Source organism: Hoplias malabaricus, chromosome 1 (assembly GCF_029633855.1).
Source record: "Hoplias malabaricus isolate fHopMal1 chromosome 1, fHopMal1.hap1, whole genome shotgun sequence".
Lineage (NCBI taxonomy): Eukaryota > Metazoa > Chordata > Actinopteri > Characiformes > Erythrinidae > Hoplias > Hoplias malabaricus.
The window spans coordinates 4,968,059-4,989,754 of NC_089800.1; positions in this window are offsets into that span (position 1 = coordinate 4,968,059).

Consider the following 21,696-nt stretch of genomic DNA (forward strand, 5'->3'; position numbering starts at 1 on the left):
GTTTTGGATAGGTTTTCAGGGGAGATAAGTGGATGGTCAGTATAGGGGAACGGCTGCCGTCCGAACGCAAACAGAGGGAACGTTTCATTCCACTTCGTTCAGTGGAAACCGAATGAAGCGCCGGTGTTTGCCTGCCTGCAGTGGTCAGGACGGACGGCAGATTGATCGAGAGATTGCCTCTGTCTCTTTTCCAAACTCCTCTGAGGCCTTAGTTTGACTCTTGGCCAGCGGCACATGTTCACTTTACTGCTGTCTTTTATGATCGCAGGTTTGAACTGGCCGCGCTAAAACTGGAATATTAACACTGCAAGCCATTCGTGATATGGATTATTGATTCTGAGCTTGGGAGAGTGGGAATCACTTTTATTGTATGTGTGTGTGTGTGTGTTTTAAGGTCTTTGTGGGGACCGTAATGCATTGTGCAAACCTCAAAGACCACCTCTTATGATTTTGTTTCCAACCCAAACTGCTATTAAATTGAATTCATTATTAATACGTTTCTGAGGAGATTAGATTTGAGAAAATTTTAAGAAACCATGCAACACCTGGCAGACCGGAATAAAGTACTACCAAACGGAAACAGGCAAAATAGAAGCAGCTGGCGTCCTCAGAACAATTTGTTCACCAATGCTGACCAGTGGGTACGGAGCTCTGAAAGGTCCTCACACACTTGCTCAGAAAACCACACAGTGCATCCAACAATAAAGAAACCATTGTGCATCTTTGCCACAGTGATAGAGCACTCAGAATCCCTCGGATAGCTTTGTGGAAGTAACAATCTCTAACCAGTCCTGCCCTTAACCTTAGCTTTACATTAACTAATGCAGCTGGGAACGCCAGCTCTAACCTCATACCCTATTGATTTTGAAGAACCAAGGCCAAGCAGGAGCTGCACATCCCCCGTTTTGTGGGTTTGCAGCTCAGTGCATCCGGAGCTGCTGCTGTGTGTTTATGGAAGAGGCCTGTGAGAGTCTCTACGGAGCAGCGTAATATGATTGTGCCAGAGCAGAAATCCCAGAAAGAGCTGTTTTAGCCCCGCAGACTCTGACAGGGGCTGATGGGGAGCCTGGCTGTCTTCAGCTTCCCTCTTTTTCTTTCATTTTTATGCGTGCGGGGGGGTGGGGATGATGAAACATCTGGTGTCCCGAGGACACAAGGTAGTGGCGCTTGACGCTAAGAGCGACTTTTTTTTTACCATGCAAAACTTCCCTGGATAGGAGAGTGATCGCTGATATATCTGAGGAACACAGTAAACCATGGTTCTTCATATTATAATAGTGTAATTACACATGCCCAGTTGTGTAATTACTGCTATATAACGACTAATGATGCACTTTAACCATCAGTTTTCACTCCTGTATGTGGAATTATGTTGTAATCATGTGGAAATGACCTTATAACAGTGTACAAGAATGTAAACACTGGTGAATGATTACTAAATATGTACTTTAACAGATGGATTCCAGCATTCCAGCTTATGTTATCTACACTGCACTCAGATTTAGTTTGTGTAAGAGTGTTCAAGTATTAGCAGTGCTATGTGTCAGTGCCCGGTGGCGGGTGGAGGTTGATTGCCTCAGTGAACAGCACAAAGGCGCCATTTGAGGATTGAATTGGCATATCGCCGCTTCCCGGCTCCATTCTCTCCTCCTCCCATGAGGGACTTTAGGCGGGAAACCTGCAGCTCCTCAATTAAAATGGATCACAATGGACTGCGATTCATTTCATCCAACGCAGTCACCAGCTCTGCTCTGGGATTGATTCGTTAATACGGAACTGCACCGAACCCCCCCCCCCGATGCAATGTCATTATTCATCGTTAAGCTCCGTGTGCTTGTTTGGGAGAACTCCGAACCCCAAATAGGTTCCAGGAGATCTTTCTTTGGCCACAGGGCGTTTTTGTCGTGCCAGAGAACCCTCCTTACACTGGCTCCAAAGCTGTTCAAGTTTGGATTCACTTTGTTTTAATATAACATCAGTCTTTTACATTAGTTCTTAAATGACCACTGATAAATGATACATTATGTAAGTATATTTGACATTGGATTTTGATGAGTCAATATTAATATGTTAATGCACATTAAAGCATGTAATAATTCACTCTTTTACGGAGTCTAGTGACATATTAGTGGTTTATTTAGTGACGTAAACACTGCTGAGTTCAGAAGGTAGATTACACTACATTTATGCTGAAATATGTATATCATAATTAACTCAAATATCATCAAAACTACACTGAAATATAGTCTGATTGTAGTTTAAATTATATTATATAATATATTATTAAAGTTTGTTATGAATATCACACAACTAATCTTCCTCCCTAAAAATACTACCTCTTTAACTTTATTTTTGCGATTATTTTTAAATCGATAATCACTACTAATACAAATATACATCCATTGTGTTGATCTTATATTGATTCTTAAAATTTTTCATTCATTCATTATCTGTAACCCTTATCCATTTCAGGGTCGCGGTGGGTTCAGAGCCTACCTGGAATCATTGGGCGCAAGGCAGGAATACATCCTAGAGGGGGCGCCAGTCCTTCACAGAGCAACACAGACACAAACACATTCACTCATACCTATGGACAATTTCAAGACACCAATCCACCTACCAACGTGTGTTTCTGGACTGTGGGAGGAAACCGGAGCACCCGGAGGAAACCCACGCAGACACAGGGAGAACACACCACACTCCTCACAGACAGTCACCTGGAGGAAACCCATGCAGACACAGGGAGAACACACCAAACTCCTCACAGACAGTCACCAGGAGGAAACCCACGCAGACACAGGGAGAACACACCACACTCCTCACAGACAGTCACCCGGAGGAAACCCATGCAGACACAGGGAGAACACACCACACTCCTCACAGACAGTCACCAGGAGGAAACCCACGCAGACACAGGGAGAACACACCACACTCCTCACAGACAGTCACCCGGAGGAAACCCACGCAGACACAGAGAGAACACACCACACTCCTCACAGACAGTCACCAGGAGGAAACCCACGCAGACACAGGGAGAACACACCACACTCCTCACAGACAGTCACCAGGAGGAAACCCACGCAGACACAGGGAGAACACACCACACTCCTCACAGACAGTCACCCGGAGGAAACCCACGCAGACACAGGGAGAACACACCACACTCCTCACAGACAGTCACCCGGAGGAAACCCACGCAGACACAGGGAGAACAGACCACACTCCTCACAGACAGTCACCAGGAGGAAACCCACGCAGACACAGGGAGAACACACCACACTCCTCACAGACAGTCACCAGGAGGAAACCCACGCAGACACAGGGAGAACACACCACACTCCTCACAGACAGTCACCAGGAGGAAACCCATGCAGACACAGGGAGAACACACCACACTCCTCACAGACAGTCACCCGGAGCGGGAATCGAACCCACAACCTCCAGGTCCCTGGAGCTGTGTGACTGCGACACTACCTGCTGCGCCACCGTGCCGCCCTTCATAAAATTTTATCATCAATTATAAAAAGCTTCAGACTTAAGAAGCTGACGATACGATTAATCACGACTAATCACGACTAATCACAGCAAATTGTGTAGTTACTTACCACAGCCCTATTTTTATCACTCTTTTGGGTTGTAACTGGCCTCCCATTGTCAGACTCTCTATGGCCATGGTGCCCAAGGAATGACCAATCACAGCCTTGCCATTTCGAAATGAGGTGTTCGAACAGTTGACCCATTGAGAGCCCAGTATGAAACCTTCTATAGACAAGTGTATACATGGAGGTGAAGGTCACCAATCTGAATGAATCAGGCAGAAAGCTATGGCGAGGATAATGCGCCGCCGATATTAGATGCTCCATCTGCGTGGGTAGAGTAAGTGTATGTGTGTGTGGCTGAGACTAGGCTGTGCCTGAGACCATTCAGCTGTGGTGAAATCACTGTAACGCACTGACTCTGAGTTATAGCTTTGTGTGTATTACTGAAAGCTGATTCTAAACTTCACAAGTGCAAGTATCAGCTCCCTGAGGCTTCCTAAACACACACACACACACACACACACACACACACACACACAAGAGGCATACAGCTGCATGTAAAACAGCACAGATCCATCTCTCTCACTGATTCTATAAGGTGCTGTAAGTGTGGATGAGTGATTAGCTGCTGTTTCAGGAGGAAAAGCTGGAGGCAGCAGACCTCATACACACTGAACACAGCGGCTCAGAAAGCACACACACACACACACAAACCTCCAGGTCTCACATTTCTGGACCTTTTCTTTTGTTTCATGGTGCTGTTTTCTGATTTAGTTTTGTCGAAGTGTATTATATTTTGCAGAGAAAGTCCTGCCTGATACTGCAACCCAGTACAGCGAAAACACACACACACACAGAGAGAGAGTCACACAGCCTTTAATTATCTCCCTTTGACCACAATCTGCAGAAAGCCAGGATGACTTTTTAACCTCTCTCTCTGTTTCTCTCTGTTTCTCTCTCTCTCTTTCTCTCTCTCTCTCTCTCTCTCTCTCTCTCTCTCTCTCTCTCTCTTAAGCCCCAGGTCAAAGGGCATGTTTTATTGATTTTCAAATTGAAAACAAACACACATCCTCTATGTACAACATACCTTTGTTTATTTGAATGGAAAACGACTGTTTAATTTATGAAATAATAAAGTGTCGTCGGTGCAAAGGTTATATCTATGTATAGTTTTAATGGATTTAACAGCATTAATGCGTTCCTGTAGTTTGACCCCGACACTACCAAACACCTCCCCCAGGTGGAGCCAGCTTTGCTCTGTGTAAAAGACGTTAACGCGGGGTGAGAAAAGCGACCCGAGACATCACTCAGTAAAGGTAAACAAGCCTTTTTTTCCCAAAGAAAAGTTCCTTTTTATTATGGAGACTAAACTGAAGAATCTAAATTTTATGAAACGAGTCGCACTAGTGAATATTAACACACAACACTGAGCTCTTTTCTCTTCCGTTAAACTTATTCCACAGTTTCTGGAGGATTAGAAACTCATTCATGCTGCAAGGAGCTCAGAAAAGAACACAGGCAGCAACTGAAATGATCTCAATGTCTCTGTGAGCCTCTGTAGTGTAACTGTACGTAGGAGTAAATGGCTGATGATCATGAGGTGAAACAAATCTGCATGTTTTTAGGCGACAGTGAGTACATGTGGAAGTTTGGCTTTGCATATCAAGTCTAAGGCTAAGACTAAGTCTAAACCTGGACTAAGTAGAGATTTCAATGTTATTTCACCATTGGCGTTCCATGAGGGGTTTAATTTGGGACACCAGTTTATAGAAGTTACATTCAAAGTCTTGTTATTAGGATAAACTGGGATAAAAATCAGGTAATTATTGTGTTATTGCATTTTTATATCAGTACATGTCCATTCCATGTGTGTGTGTGTGTGTGTGTGTATACAGGTCAGTAGATGAACAGCAGGCGGGTCTGAGTGTGATAGAGTCAATAAGTCTCAGTATGAGGCGATATTGAATAAATCACGGGGTCAGGGCTGTAATTACGGAAGGGCAGTGGGGCCACGGTGGGACACTTATCGCTGGATTTGGACAGCTCCAGCAGCTGCTCTGATAAGACCCTGGACTGGGGTTTACAGCCTGCTGGAGCCTGTTGTCAAACCTGCTGTATGGCCAGGTTACCATGTTGCCCAAGGCAAATTCCTCAAACACACACACAAACTAACCCACACACACATACTCAGCCACATCAGTGGTCCTGAATTAGCTCTTCCAGTGGGGGTCCTTAATTCAAGGCCTGAGTGCTGTCGATTACCGACGATCCCTGTAGCTAGGGCTGGAAGTGGACGATCGGTTCCATAAATTGTTCAATTAGCCACCATTGATGGGAGGGGGGGAGGGGTGGCTATAAACAACCAATTTCCACTGGAGTACCACTGGAATAGCACCAGAGTACCATCGGAGAACCACTGGAGTACCACCCAAGAAGCATCTGAAGACCACTGGAGAACCTTTGTCCTAATAGTGTTCATGAGAGGGGTAATTTTATTCAGAATTGCTGACCTTGCCATGCAAATACACGTCTTATTTTGTACTTGCCCTCAGTGGCTAATTTACTGGAAACACACACCATCATTGGGACGTAATTTTGTTGCCTGCAAGTTTCCAGTTTCAAACACTCACCCAGTCACTCATAGAGGACAATTTCACACATTCACCCAGTCACTCATGGGAGAAAACTAGAGCCCCCGGAGGAAACCCACACAGACACAGTGAGAAAACCCCAAACTTCTCAAAGACACTGACCTGAGGTGAGGACCAAACCCCGGTCCCCAGCACCATCATACCACCCTGAACCAACTGTTCCAGCACTGGGTTTCTATGTACTTTTATCTGCCCTTTACCTCATCCGTCATTGGCCATGTGATGGACCATCAGCCGAGGAGGGGGTTCCAATACCTTCTCCAACACCCATCCAAGAGAAGCTCGGTGGCTAGACACCGGTAATGAAGATCTAGAGGATGGCTATCACACATTGATCAAAGAGCTATCGGTGAATGTGGATAGCGTGGCACTGCAAAAAAAATGTTAGTCATTTGTGGTGTAATGAGCTCTGGTTCCCTGTTCGCTCCCCACCAGAAGAAACTAAAAACCCTGCTAGAAAACATGCCCTGGGTTTGGCCCCTGTGCTATTTGTGTGGATAGGGCCATCCTGGACTCATCATCGACCGGCGCTGTGTGTTTTGTTGCTGTCGGACCAGTGTGCTTGATCACACCTTGTGTTTGGATTTAGGCTGGGGTCGTAATTAGTGTTGATGGAAGGTTAGAAGCCCAGGGCTGTCCTCCTCCTGGTAACATCATATTGTTTTTATCCGACAGCTGCTTGCTCTGTGTGGGCTGCAGGGGCAGTGGTCCGTGCACTTGTCTGGATGAGTCATTTTTATCCTGCACAAGTCCGGCTCTTCCAGTTCAATTATCGCTGAACAAGAGCTCACTCTGCGCTGGAGCTTTCTCCCGTTTCTTCCAGAGAAGGTCTTGTCTCGTTCAGGTATGAAGCACCTCAAAGAAATCCAGGCAAATTTATAGTAAAGTCCGCCTTCTTTTTTTTTTCTTCATCCAAGAAGTGACCGTCCTATAATCTCGGATCTCGGATCAATCCGAAGATGACTTTCCTCTCACCTTCTGCCTGAAGGAGCTTCTTGGCAGCGGTCTGTGTTTTCAACTTATTGCCAAACCTTGTCTGGGAAAACTTGTAGAGTATTGATCCATTTGGGCTTTGTGAGAGTGGCTCAGCTTTTCTTCCAGCAAGAAGCCTTCTAAAGATCCAAGTACTTTTGGAAAGTGTAGAAAATGTAAAAAAGGAAGGTTTCTTAATGGTTCGTTTTCAGTTCTGGGAACGTAAACTTTGGTGGATTATTAACTCTGAATCACAAGACCAATCCAGACCATCCCAAGGTTGTGCAAGAACTATTGAGATTGCTGTTCCAGTGTCCCATAGTTTGACTCCAGGCCTTTATACCTCTCAAATCAACACTCGGCATTGACTGCAGTGGCCTTAGTCTTGTGTGAGTGTTAAAGAATCTGATTCTATTGGTCAGTGCCTCCATATTAAGGTTTTACAACTCTTCAAATACCTGTGTATCAAAGGAGCATTCGAGTACAGAGTGTGGGTAGATTTAAAGAGTCCCGTCATTTAAGGTTGTACTGACAGAAGGCAAGTCCCAGTGCCACATTCACAGTCTGATTGCTCCACTTTTATTTTCCTCGTGGCTTAATGAACGCGACAAGAATCGGATTAAGGTCAAGATGCCGGCGTTGGCAACAAAAACAAGCGCAGCCATGACAGTCGTTGGACAGCGAGCCTCATTAAAGGAGCACAATGGATTTACCCCCATTCGTCTAACAAGTCCAGGTCAAGGCTGATTCAAAAAGGAAAACAACAAGCTATTAAATAGCAGGCGTGTGGATGACTGTGGTCACCAGTAACTGGCAACCGAGCTACAGTGATTAGGACACTAAACTCCACTAATGGGATAATTGGCCACTTGAGTCATGCCATTTAACTTCCACAGTAGGTGCAGCCTTCGAGGGCTTGGCTGGATTGAAGCAGCTTGGAGTGAATCCTATCCTGGGATAACCCTTGGCATGCTTTGTCGCTTTGGGAAAAAGGAAATTCTCTTACACTTAGACTTTTGAAAGACTCCCTGGCAGCTTCCTTTGAGAATCTCCATCAATCCTGCATTAACCTTTAGAGGTCTACAGTTATTACTGTGTTTGAATTTGGTAATTACATTGTGAATTACATGGTTGTTACATGATAACAAGACTTAATTTATTACTTTCCACCAAATTGTGGCCTAAAATATAAGACACAAGGGCATGCTTTTGACTAATAGAGCACCAGAAACCCTTCCCGAGAAAAGATATAGACGAAAAAGGGATTGTTTACACATGTTTGGGGTATTATTTGCCTTGTGAGGAGCAGTAAACTCAAATGTTTGCCTTTTGGTTCAGCTTCAAATTCCTTTGGAAACTGAAAGGAAGTATCCTGAAAGTACTTGTCGCTGTGGGAAAAAAAAGTGAGGGGTGGACATAGTCAACACTAGGAAAGGGTGATATTATATTTGGCTGTTAAGGCTTCTGGGTAATTTTGTGTTAATGATATGTTTTCTGCTTCTTTTCTTGACACTGAAAAATGAATAGCTTGCACTTGTACTGACAGGTTTGACTGCAATAAAATATTCAAATAAAAGTCTTTGACTTTTACACAGTAGAAAAAATAAACTTTTGTAGGTTCACTGAAAGGAGGACTGGGTATAATATATAATACACACAAACTGGATCCACTCATAACTGTTATTAACTTGAAGAAGAATTACAGAAACAGTGCTGTAACCTGCTCTGGCAGAACGCTAGGGTTAAAGGCAATGTAGAAGATTCTGGAGAACCTCTGCTCTCACATCAAATCAAACTCCCTGTACGTCATGTTTGTTCGGAAGCTCTGCATATTTTAAGGTGGAACAGTGTTTGAGTAAGAAGCCTCCTGTACCTTGTTCACGGCTGAAGTGTAACTGCTCTGTACTCATTATCACTATCAGTTTAGTTTGTGGCACTTTTAGTCTGTGTTTACCTTAATGCAGACAGTAGTGTATTGGATTAAAATCTTAAGGGTAGGGCTATAGCACTGTTGCTATGGTTATGGTTAGGGTTAAGCATATAGTTATGGTTAAAAGCACGTTATATTCCGTACGCATGGGGATGGTCTTTTAGTCAGACGTGAACAAATTCACCATGAATTCAGGTTGGAGTCAGGTTTAGATCAACAATCGTTTTATGTGAATAGATTTTAAATTAAACAAACAAACCAACAAACAAACAAACAAAAAACCCAATGGAATTCCGATTAGAAACGAGTGAATATTCCTCAGTTAAAGGTAATAAGCGGAAACATATCGAGGCTTGTCTTAAGCTGTTTGTGCGGCTGCTAAGTGAGGCCGTCTGATGAATATTTAAAAGGAGAGACTGCGTAGAAGATGGAGCCTTGCGCACTTTTATGCCCCGCTACTGGAATATTCCAAACGTCTGCTGTAGACACTGGAACTTAAATCAGGATTTAGTCTAAAATATAAAACTGCGAGGAGGTGCTGGAGCACTTTTCTATTCCCCAGAGTGCCGTAAATCTCCATAATCATTCCGTCCTCGAGGTACAAACCTGTTAAATGTGTTAAATGAACACCTGTGGTCTGTTTTTTTTTGAGACTGGAGAGCTCTACACTCTCTCCAGACATCAGAGGGACGCTTCCAATACACCTCTACTGTGACGGAGCTTTGGAACATTGCTGTGAGGGTTTGGTTGCATTGGGCCACATGGAAGGCGTTTTCTGAAGGTCCACCCCAACCCAAAGCTTCCGTTACTCCACCGTACGCAGTGCTACACAGTACCCACTGATCCACACTTGGCACTGGAGGTTCTGTGTTTGACAAAATGAACTGATTCTTCGTGTTGGTGTCGTGTATGGTTCTAGGTAGCACCTTTTGAAAATGGTTCTAGAAGAACCCTTCCTGGTGTTATAGAGAACTGTACAACACATCCTTTTATCTGGGGAATACTTACATAATACAAAGAGTATTTATGGAGAATCATTGTTTTGAAGCTCTACGTAGAACCATATTCATCACATCCTTCATGAGAACCATACTTAAATACTTATTTTTCATGCATTCATTGGTTCATTCAGTCATTGTCTGTAAGCCTTATTCAGTTCAGGGTGGCCGGAGCTGACCCGGAACCACTGGGCACAAGGCGGGAACACACCCTGGAGGGGGCGCCAGTGCTTCACAGGGCGACACACACTCACACATTCACTCACACCTATGGATGCTTTTGAGTCACCAATCCACCTACCAACGTGTGTCGACAGTGAATGGTGAATGTGCAAACCGGAACTCAGCAGGTTCTATGGTGTTTATAAAAAGGTCGTATAGAACCAGTGTCTTTATTAAAGAACTTTTGAAGAACTGCCTTTTTTTAAAGCACTTAAAGAAACACAGATGCTGTAAATAGAACGGAAGTTCTCTGTGGAGGACCCGCTCTCCTCCGCGTGCCTCGGTTCAGAGAGAAAGGCCTGTAATTACCAAGAGGATCCTTCCACTTTCTGTTTGTGAATGACTTCAGATTCGAACACACCTCCTTCTGCTCCGTCACATCGCTCGGTTCCTCACTTCGGCTTTTTTTCCTGTTTTAACTTTCGTCTCATTCTGCTTCAGCTCCTGGATTTCTTTAGTTCACTCATTCATTCGCCTTCATTCATAACTTCTTCATCCTCGTCAGGGTTGTGGAGTCAGGAATGATCAGATTCACCCGGAAAGGGCACCAGTCCTTCACAGGGCACCACACACTCACCCAGGCACTCATTCATTCACACATTCACATGTGAGGACAGTTTCATTCATACACACACACACACACCCAGTCACTCATTCATTCACACATTCACACGTGAGGACGGTTTCATACATACACACACACACACACAGATTTTACACAAATTTTACACACTCACCCAGTCATTCACACACACACACTCACCCAGTCATTCACACACACACACTCACCCAGTCACTCATTCATTCACACATTCACACGTGAGGACGGTTTCATTCATACACACACACACACACACACACACATTTTACACACTCACCCAGTCATTCACACACACACACTCACCCAGGCACTCATTCATTCACACATTCACATGTGAGGACAGTTTCATTCATACACACACACACACACAGATTTTACACACATTTTACACACTCACCCAGTCATTCACACACACACACTCACCCAGTCACTCATTCATTCACACGTGAGGACGGTTTCATACATACACACACACACACACAGATTTTACACACATTTTACACACTCACCCAGTCATTCACACACACACACTCACCCAGTCACTCATTCATTCACACATTCACACGTGAGGACGGTTTCATTCATACACACACACACATTTTACACACTCACCCAGTCATTCACACACACACACTCACCCAGTCACTCACTCCCTCACACACACACACACACACACACACACAGTCACTCACTCACTCACACACACACACAGTCACTCACTCACTCACACACACAGTCACTCACACACACACACATTTTACACACTCACCCAGTCATTCTCAAACAAACACTGTCACTCACACACTCACTCACTCACACACACACAGTCACTCACTGACACACACACACATTTTACACTCTCACCCAGTCACTCTTTCTCTCTCTCTCTCTCACACACACACACACACACCCAGTCACTCACTCACACACAAACACACACAGTCACTCACTCACTCACACACACACACACACACACCTGTGAACACTTTCCCACACTCACCCGGTCACTCACTCCCCACTGACACACACACACACACACACACACCAGTGGACAGTTGGGAATGTAGTGGACAGAGGCTGGAAGTTCAGGTCACTTTGAGGAGAGTTGTAAACTTTGCAGAGTTTACTTTGGAAGTCGAAGTGGCTTTGTAATGGGCAGCGTCCGCTCCCTCGCCTCAGCTCCCGGAGGTGTGTTTGTTTTCCTCTCTCCTCCGAGGAACGCTGCCGGCCGGCTGCATACCAATGAGGCCTTTGTCTCAGAGTCGCTAATTAAAAGCAGAAAAGGAGGGGGGAAAATATTCCGACACCTGCCGGCTGGACGGTTGGAGAGGGCCCCCGGCTGGAGCGCTGGGATTCAATCAGGTTTCAATCAAGCGCTCCGTATCGACTCAACTCCACACGGCTCGCAGTCAGAGGCCGTTCGGTCGAACCTCTGTTTAATATCCGAACGGATCATGAATATCGCTCCATTCTGACCCTTAAAACCAAGCCTCCACAGTCCAGATTGTCCATAGTCTGGGACTCGACAGGGAGCACGCTCTCTGACCTGCTGCAGGGAGATAAAAACGGTTATGGCTTTGACAATAACACCATGAAGCCCGTGCACCTGCTCGCATCCTTGAGCCAAGCACATAACCTGCAGCAGATCGCCTGAGAATCCGAGCCGTAAAAGCAAGGAGCAGAGAAATTTCCAAAGACCCCAGAGACCCTTGAAATGAACACCTCATGTTATATATATATTTTGTGAAAAGATATATACACCACGGGCGGCACGGTGGTGCAGCAGGTAGGTGTCGCAGTTACACAGCTCCAGGGGCCTGGAAGTTGTGGGTTCGATTCCCGCTCCGGGTGACTGTCTGTGAGGAGTGTGGTGTGTTCTCTCTGTGTCTGCGTGGGTTTCCTACGGGTGACTGTCTGTGAGGAGTGTGGTGTGTTCTCTCTGTGTCTGCGTGGGTTTCCTACGGGTGACTGTCTGTGAGGAGTGTGGTGTGTTCTCCCTGTGTCTGCGTGGGTTTCCTCCTGGTGACTGTCTGTGAGGAGTGTGGTGTGTTCTCCCTGTGTCTGCGTGGGTTTCCTCCGGGTGACTGTCTGTGAGGAGTGTGGTGTGTTCTCCCTGTGTCTGCGTGGGTTTCCTCCGGGTGACTGTGAGGAGTGTGGTGTGTTCTCCCTGTGTCTGCGTGGGTTTCCTCCGGGTGACTGTCTGTGAGGAGTGTGGTGTGTTCTCCCTGTGTCTGCGTGGGTTTCCTCCGGGTGACTGTCTGTGAGGAGTGTGGTGTGTTCTCCCTGTGTCTGCGTGGGTTTCCTCCGGGTGACTGTCTGTGAGGAGTGTGGTGTGTTCTCCCTGTGTCTGCGTGGGTTTCCTCCGGGTGACTGTCTGTGAGGAGTGTGGTGTGTTCTCCCTGTGTCTGCGTGGGTTTCCTCCGGGTGACTGTCTGTGAGGAGTTTGGTGTGTTCTCTCTGTGTCCGCGTGGGTTTCCTCCGGATGCTCCAGTTTCCTCCCACAGTCCAAAAACACACGTTGGTAGGTGGATTGGTGACTCAAAAGTGTCCGTAGGTGTGTGTGTGTGAGTGAATGTGTGTGTGTGTGTGTTGCCCTGTGAAGGACTGTCGCCCCCTCCAGGGTGTATTCCTGCCTTGCGCCGAATGATTCCAGGTAGGCTCTGGACCCACCGCGACCCTGAACTGGATAAGGGTTACAGATAATGAATGAAAGAATGAATATATACACCACAAGGATCAAACCCCACAGCAGTGTTCTCCCCCTGTGTAAACAGCCCTGTTCAGAACAGCCGCATTCAGTGCCTGTCCCTTTAAATGATAATGAGCCGCTCGCTGTTCACCCCGACCCTGAGCGCACAGCAGTGAGGAACGAGGAGCAGAAGCTCTTTTTTTTCTCCTTTTTTGTTTACCTCATTGTTGAGCTGTCACATAAACACTGCTCTGGCGCTGTGATTGGACAGACTTGGTTGAAGGGGCGGGGCTATTCTAAAGTCTCTGAACTTGACGCCAGAAGCAGAGCAGAATCAGAACGATTCGTTTTAACTCATGCCACACACAGAAAGTGACAGAGTGATGCTGTTTCACTGTCTGCGGGTCGGTGGGCTCCCATGCACTGAACGAGGGATTCTTTTCATATCGCGTCCTATTTAAAGGGCTGCAGCATCATGTAGATTTCCTGTAGAACTGTGTATCCCACTCAGAGCCTGGAACTCTTTGATGGACGATGAAGGGAAAAGAGACGGACAGTGGATTGTTTTTGGCAAGAACTTTTTTCCTCTTTGTTTTCTTGTGAAGAACATATCTGTAGCTCCAGCGTGTCTGTGATCTTGGCACAAACCTGACTAGCTCTCTGTGCTCTGTGTAGCATCAAGCGCTCTTCCCAGTCGCCTGGAGCACGTATAAAGCCCACGTATCATTCCTAAAAATACCCCAAAACACCCTTCACTTCCTGCTGCAGTCATATTTATACAATGCAGATCAGTAGCGGACACACTAACAAAATGAGCATTAACGTATTAACCTTCCAAGTTAATAAGACCCCTGACCTTTTCCACCGTGAAGTAATTTGGGCACAGATGGAGCGAAGCGGACCCTTCGGCGGACCCTCGGTTCAGCCCGGCTCAGGTGATTTATTGCTGAATTAACACGCTGAGCGGTTCCATTTCTCTGCATTGCCTTTCGCTTTCGGTGCTGGCGTATCAAACCCGGGCGGGGGGTGGTTAGAACAGCCAGACCACCTGGAGAGAGAGTACTCTAATAGTGGGAACTGGGGTCCGTGCCAGCGGGACACACAACGGGAACATTAACTGAAACCATGCCAGCCTCTTGAGGCTTAGCTTGCTAACTTGTTTTTCATCAACTTCACTGAAGCAATCCTGTAAGGAAGTGAGTGGAGCGGCCTGCACCCGTCCCTTCTGAGGTTTTTTTGTTTTGTTCAAGTAAAGGACCAAGTGAAATTAAATATGCCCCGCCTCCCACAAAAAAAGGAAAATTTATATATTTAACAGTTTCACACACTCACCCAGTCACTCACAAACTCACACCTGTGGACAGTTTCACACACTCACCCAGTCACTCACACACTCACACCTGCGGACAATTTCACACTCACACCTGCGGACAGTTTCATACACTCGCCCAGTCACTCACACACTCACACCTGCGGACAGTTTCATACACTCGCCCAGTCACTCACACACTCACACCTGCGGACAGTTTCACACACTCACCCAGTCACTCACACACTCACACCTGCGGACAGTTTCACACACTCACCCAGTCACTCACACACTCACACCTGCGGACAGTTTCACACACTCACCCAGTCACTCACACACTCACACCTGCGGACAGTTTCACACACTCACCCAGTCACTCACACACTAACACCTGCGGACAGTTTCACACACTCACCCAATCACTCACACACTCACCCAGTCACACACAAACTCACACATGTGGACAGTTTCACACACTCACCCAGTCACTCACACATTCACACCTGCGGACAGTTTCACACACTCACCCAGTCACTCACACACTCACACCTGCGGACAGTTTCACACACTCACCCAATCACTCACACACTCACACCTGTGGACAGTTTCACACACTCGCCCAGTCACTCACACACTCACACCTGCGGACAGTTTCACACACTCACCCAATCACTCACACACTCACAAACCTGTGGACAGTTTCACACACTCACCCAATCACTCACACACTCACACCTGCGGACAGTTTCACACACTCACCCAATCACTCACACACTCACACCTGTGGACAGTTTCACACACTCACCCAATCACTCACACACTCACACCTGTGGACAGTTTACACACTCACCCAGTCACTCACACCTGTGGACAGTTTCACACACTCACACCTGTGGACAGTTTCATACACTCACCCAATCACTCACACACTCACACCTGTGGACAGTTTCACACACTCATCCAGTCACTCACACACTCACCCTGTCACTCACACACTCACACCTGTGGACAGTTTCATACACTCACCCAGTCACTCACACACTCACACCTGTGGACAGTTTTACACACTCACCCAGTCACTTACACGCTCACACCTGTGGACAGTTTCACACACTCACCCAGTCACTCACACACTCACACGTGTGTACAGTTTCACACACTCACCCAGTCACTCACACACTCACACCTGCGGACAGTTTCACACACTCACCCAATCACTCACACACTCACACGTGTGTACAGTTTCACACACTCACCCAATCACTCACACGTGTGTACAGTTTTACACACTCACCCAATCACTCACACACTCACACCTGTGGACAGTTTCACACACTCACCCAGTCACTCACACACACACACTTGTGGACAGTTTTACAAACTCACCCAGTCACTCACACCTCTGGACAGTGTCACACACTCACCTGGTCACTCACACTTGTGGACAGTTTTACACACTCACCCAGTCACTTACACGCTCACACCTGTGGACAGTTTCACACACTCACCCAGTCACTCACACACTCACACGTGTGTACAGTTTCACAAACTCACCCAGTCACTCACACACTCACACCTGCGGACAGTTTCACACACTCACCCAATCACTCACACACTCACACGTGTGTACAGTTTCACACACTCACCCAATCACTCACACACTCACACCTGTGGACAGTTTCACACACTCACCCAATCACTCACACCTGCGGACAGTTTCACACACTCACCCAATCACTCACACAGTCACACGTGTGTACAGTTTCACACACTCACCCAATCACTCACACACTCACACCTGTGGACAGTTTCACACACTCACCCAATCACTCACACACTCACACCTGCGGACAGTTTCACACACTCACCCAATCACTCACACACTCACACACCTGTGGACAGTTTCACACACTCACCCAATCACTCACACACTCACACCTGTGGACAGTTTCACACACTCACCCAATCACTCACACACTCACACCTGTGGACAGTTTCACACACTCACCCAATCACTCACACACTCACACCTGTGGACAGTTTCACACACTCACCCAATCACTCACACACTCACACCTGTGGACAGTTTCACACACTCACCCAATCACTCACACACTCACACCTGTGGACAGTTTCACACACTCACCCAATCACTCACACACTCACATCTGTGTACAGTTTCACACACTCACCCAATCACTCACACACTCACACCTGCGGACAGTTTCACACACTCACCCAATCACTCACACACTCACACCTGTGGACAGTTTCACACACTCACCCAGTCACTCACACACTCACACCTGTGGACAGTTTCACACACTCACCCAGTCACTCACACCTGTGGACAGTTTCACACACTCACCCAGTCACTCACACCTGTGGACAGTTTCACACATTCACCCAGTCACTCACACACTCACACCTGTGGACAGTTTCACACACTCACCCAGTCACTCAAAACACAGGCGAAAGTGACTGTTGGTTATGGAAAAAAAAAGGAAACCTTTAATAATAAATACATTTCAGGTTTTTTTTCACAGTGGCTTATAACTTTGTCCAATCTGTTCACATTTTCAAAACTTTAAACACAATTAGCACAACATCCCTCAGCTGTGGACTATACCATTAACACAACTCAACACAATTTTCACAAAATATACAGTAAATTAACATGTTTCTAAAATACCTACATATTCTGCACCCCCAAGCTTCCCCAAAGCCAAACCATAGATCTTTCTCAACTCTTTTACAAATGCATGCACACAGCGCGACAGAAATGAAAACCTAATGTTCAATACCTTAAACACGGTAAAAAACACCTACCTCTGGAACATCAGCAGGTGAAAGGCTCTATTGAAATGACTGATAGGCGTTTCTGAACAAACCAACACAGTCTCACTGCCACATTGAGAAATCTCTGATGTAGATGAATCACACCGGATTCTAAACTCACTCTGAGACAGACGCTGGTGCTGAACTGCTGTCAATGACATGGACTCATCCAAAGGGGCTTTCTGGACTGAGTGGTCAGTGTGGGTCTACAACACCATACAGAAGCAAACAGAGTGAGAGAGAAAAAGAAAATAACATCTGGACCAAGGAGAGCTTGAAAAAGCTTGTTTTTCCCCCCAATGCCTTCTGTGATTTTTTTACTGTATTTATTTTTTACACATTTGGGACCAAAGGCCATGTTTGTTGGATTTGTTGTTGATTACTGGTAGAAATGTCATGACCCTACACTCGCAGAAAAACTCTCACTGTGGTGGTACCCTCAATGTACATATCCCATGTTTAGTTAAGGTTCATAATTGTATCACAGTCTATTAGAATTGTAGCTTTTAAAGTTGTGTTGGTTTCGTACGCCCCGTTTCATCTCCAGGACTGTTTACACAGTTGATGAATTTTGACAAATATTTACCTCTCCTGGGGAAGAGAATGTAATGCACCTTTAGGGAACACAACTGAACTCTAACGTAAATAACGAATTACGAAATAACATAATGACTGTCGTCTAGTCAACGTTTTCTTAAGATTGAAAAAGACAGTTGAAAAGACGTCCAAACACAGATGTTGAAAAGACGACTATCAGACATTTTGGACGTTTATTGACGTTATTAATTGGTCCCAAAATAACTGACTTGTGTAAAACTCATTTCGGAAGTCCATCATCGTTATTAATTGGTCACCACTTAACTGATTTATTAAGATGTCCTTGACGAACTGACTCTTTTTAGACCAATTTTGAACATCCAGGGATGTTCCTTGTTTACTGGGAATCCACTGTTGTAGATGTAAATGTACATTTACACTATTTGTACCTTTAGTGATAATGATGTACCTGTACCGTACCTTTTTTATCTGAGTGTGTACAGCAGTGGCGGATGCTGGTCTTTCAAGGAGGGGAAGCTCAATTTCGGCCTACATCATAAAATGTGTCGGTTTATTTATACGTAAATTCTACCCTCCGTTCCTTTTCAAGAAAATGATCTATGACCCTGTCGTACCAACAAGGCGTCTTTTCCAGGGACTGGACTAGTATCCTCTCAATGGCCAGCAGAGCTAGGCTGCTTAAACGGCCTTGGCCCATGTGAAGTGTGTCCCCCTGTGAGTGCTTTGTGACGGTGGAGGGGCTCAGCAGCAACCGCTGGACAGAAACTGCGATAGAAGTCAGAAAGAGTGATAGAAGTCAGTCTCCAAACACAAGCAGCTACAAAAAACCCACTAGAAATAGAAGCTCGATTTGTCGCTAGTCGTTTTTAACAAAGAAAATGCCGCTAAGAGGATTAAGAAAGTCTGGTTCAACTCAGAACGGAATGAAAATGTAATTCTCCCACGGACCTTTACACCAAAGGATCGCTGATTCGCTCATTTCGCTGTCAATCAAAAAGGGATTCAGCCTCAGCCAGATCATCCAATCATCATGCAGAAGCTGAGCGTCCGGGCCAGCCGAGGCCAGCCCACTGCCCCATAGACCCCCAGAGACGTTGAGCGTCCGATGGGCGGGACAAAGCCCAGCATTTATCCAATGACTCGTCTCGTTTCGCTGCACTTCACTACTTTGCTATTGAACTCTGTGGACTGTTTAAAGCACCGTGAAGCTGCGGGAATGATTGAGAGGAAAGCCGCATCTTTACCAGTGACAAGAAGCTGATTTTGAACAAAAGTTGATTGCAAATGCACACATATGACACTAAAGCAAAAAAAAAAAATGTAGTGGTTTCCAGGAAAAGGACAGTGGATGTCATAACATCTGTTGTTTGCTGGTAGAAGTGACACATGGAAAGTAATACTGTTTCTGTATTGCCATCAACTGCTGTGATTGACTATAAGTTCCTTTTGGATAGAAAACATGTGCCAGTGTTTTGCCTGGACATGGAGATCATCGACCAAGGTCCGTCTTCAGAGGATACGCAAGAAAAGGCAGGCGAGACGGGTGACCCCTAGCGACCAGCGTCCAAATGGAGGGATCGTCGGGGTCAGGGCTTGCAGATGGATGAAAGACGTAGCCGTACCTTGGCGGTTAGCGGAGTAAATTGAGAGGACTTTTGCCGAGTGACCGGAGCGGCGTGGATCAGAGGAAGCGAGGGCTGGACGTTATTAAATTGGCCGGCGAGAGGAATGTGGGGGCACGCCAGGCTTTGCAACGTGTGGCACTAATGAGCTCCGGTAATGCGCTCCCTCTCTTTCTGAAGGCAGACCTCCAGATGGTGACGGAGGGATGCAGTGTGAAGCAGCGAGGCAGGAAGACCACCGCCGACTGCTAATGTGCGGAAGGCCCTGCAGACACGCCGCCCCAGATAAGTCCTGCTCTCCAGCCTTGCCGTTAAGGTGGAAATTAAAACACTTAACATGCTGGAGAGGCTGCTGGGTCCTAGCTCGCTGGGCAAAGTGGAGAGGGAAGTGCAGCATCCGTGTCGATGTGAAGCCGGGGGAGGGATGGGGTTGCTGTCCTTAGCAGCTGGACACAGTAATTAAATTAAATTAAATGTACCTGCACAACATCTGGTAAACACTCTTATCCTAAGAGACAGATGTGGGTGACTGTTGCCTGAGCTGGGATTTGAACCCTCGTGCACGTAATAGTGTTAGATGGTGGTGTTATCAACTCCTCTGCATCTGTCAGAACATAACAAACCAAGTCTTGTTTGAGTAAACACGAGTGCCATTAGATTTCAATAAGACACGTTCAGCCTCATTTACATATAATTTGCATACATCATGCTGAAATCAGTCAGCAGTAAGTCAATGAAATAAAGGCAGTCAGCAGCTCATGAGCCAATGGTTGTCCTCATATGTGGATTTCTTTTATTTTTTTAATTATTTATTTTATTCCCAAACAGATGGGAAAGAATAATACATTTTTTCTCATACACAGCTCCTCTCTCTGCACTGGAGAGTGTCCCACAAAACTCAAGCCCATTGCCTCTTTGTGTCAGTGGGGCAAAGGTTCCTCCCAACGTTCCATGATGAAGAAAAAAAGACCACTATCTTCTGTTAGCCATATTAGCATTGTCTTAGATTCTAACTCCAATGAGTTACTTACACACAGATCACAGTTTCAGTAATCTTATTTCACTCATGTAAGAGACTAAAGACAGACCATATATTGTTGTCTGTTCTCTGAGAGTGAAACAGATATTTGGAGGATTATTTTTTACCGTGACTGTCTGACTAAATTATTTCTCTGATTTAAAGTTTATAAAGTAGTTTTAAAGTAGTTCTCCTTGTCTGAAAGTGTGAGTGAGAGATGTTTACACACTGCAGAATCAAAGGACGAATCCCAATTGTCTCTCTACACCCTCTGTAGGGCACAGTGTATGTCATAAAATAACGGTTTCGGCACTCAAATTGTATATCAAAAATGATCACAATGAGCTATTATGTGCAGTTTTATTATCTGTGATGTGCACTATGCATGGAGTATGGTGCCATTTGGGATGAGGCCCGAACTTCTCTCTGTTTACAAATGTGACGTGGATCAATGAGTGCGAGATACATACTTATATTTCTTTAATTTTAATATTTAAATGAGGACTACAAGTGTTGACAGAAACAACAAAATGTAAAATAATAAAAATATAAATAAATAAACACACAATGAGTGCACCTTAAAACAGCTATATTCACATATTTTTGACACAGAGTGAATACAGACCAGTGTCTATAGCGTCCAGTCCATTTTTCAGTGCGTAAAAAGCGCATTGCTCAGCTGTGGTGTGGCCATTCTGGTGGTAACAGCTTGCTGAAAGTGACCGTATGCTGCCCTTTGCTATAGCAGC